Source organism: Belonocnema kinseyi, chromosome 9 (assembly GCF_010883055.1).
Source record: "Belonocnema kinseyi isolate 2016_QV_RU_SX_M_011 chromosome 9, B_treatae_v1, whole genome shotgun sequence".
Lineage (NCBI taxonomy): Eukaryota > Metazoa > Arthropoda > Insecta > Hymenoptera > Cynipidae > Belonocnema > Belonocnema kinseyi.
Genome location: NC_046665.1, coordinates 17,198,467 through 17,200,384, shown reverse-complemented (window position 1 = coordinate 17,200,384; position 1,918 = coordinate 17,198,467).

Below are 1,918 nucleotides of genomic sequence, written 5' to 3'. Positions count from 1 at the left end.
TACATTTTTGGCGAACAGAGCCAGCCGATCGATTCAGCTATAGCAAAGCTTGCTACAGTGATGGCGAAGGTGACCACGAGAAACAGAAAATCACGTTGAGTTGGGACAAGCGTAATAATAAGGAGACCGATCTCCGTACATACGTGCTGACTGCGGTATCTGTACATTTACTTCCAGACTTAAGCATTTAAAGCCAATGCTCACAACAAATAGGACATGCGTACTGTGATTTTCTTTCTCCTTTTCTCCGGCGAGAAAAGTGCAAGTGGGTGCCAGTGCTTGACAACCACAACTAGGGTACTACATTAGACAGGAATATGCCATCGCTATTTTGGTTCCTGGACAATTCGCGGGAAACGATGCGATAAGCATGTCGTATAGTTTAATTAAAATTAAGTTTAGAATATAAGAAAAATAGTCTGCTGCAGTGCTCCGTTTTGTAAGAATAGAAGCGAGGCTGGATGTAAACTTTACATTTTCCTCTAGGACGAAGAGAACGACTCCCAGAGTGGATAATAAATTATAGATGCGATAAATGGAAATCGAATTAAAATTCAAGATTATGCGAAATTATTACTCATATTTATGGCTATAACAATATAATTCAAACATATGGGGTCTGAAGATTATGTTTATGTATAATTAAATCGCCTATGAGTATTTTTTTTATATATTAAAGCGAAATGAGATCCAGAAGGAAGTAAGGTTAGGAACCCGTTTTTCTACAGAGTGAAGCACGTTAACCCATAAAAATAAAAAAGACGTATGATATAAAATATAAATAGCTAACATAATAAACTCTTGGAAGAGTATTGTATTTATACTTGACCTATAGTGTAATATTATTTTATTATTTGTTTCTATTTACTCAATAAATCATATGATTGTAATTTTAGCGTACGCCTGTTTATAAACTGAGTGAAATTTCGTTTACAATCATAATTTTTGCAGGAATGTATTTATATAATTCGATATCAAGTTAGCGATTTTGAATTTGGCGGGGAACCAAAATGGTAGCTTGCATATTCCTAATTAATATAGTACCTTACGACCACAACGGAAGAAATTGAGGTTATATCAATTTTGTGCAAAGTGAAGTAACCTTAACCGTTGGAAATTTAAAAAATATGTATGTAGCTGAAAAAATTGCTTGTTGTGTTTCAAGGTGTCAAACATTCCATTGTAACAAAAGCACATCAGGAATAACTATGTTATAACTTCCTTCTGGATCTCATTTCGCTTTAATATATAAAAAAAATACTCATAGGCGATTTAATTATATATAAACATAATCTTCAGACCCCATATGTTTGAATTATATTGTTATAGCCATAAATATGAGTAATAATTTCGCATAATCTTGAATTTGAATTCGGTTTCCATTTATCGCATCTACAATTTATTATCCACTCTGAGAGTCTTTCTCTTCGTCCTAGTGGAAAATGTAAGGTTTACATCCAGCTTCGCTTCTATTCTTACAAAACGGAGCACTGCAGCAGACTATTTTTCTTATATTCTAAACTTAATTTTAATTAAACTATACGACATGCTTATCGCACCGTTTCCCGCGAATTGTCCAGGAACCAAAATAGCGATGGCATATTCCTGTCTAATGTAGTACCCTAGTTGTGGTTGTCAAGCACTGGCACCCACTTGCACTTTTCTCGCCGGAGAAAAGGAGAAAGAAAATCACAGTACGCATGTCCTATTCGTTGTGAGCATTGGCTTTAAATGCTTAAGTCTGGCAGTAAATGTACAGATACCGCAGTCAGCACGTATGTACGGAGATCGGTCTCCTTATTATTACGCTTGTCCAAACTCAACGTGATTTTCTGTTTCTCGTGGTCACCTTCGCCATCACTGTAGCAAGCTTTGCTATAGCTGAATCGATCGGCTGGCTCTGTTCGCCAAAAATGTA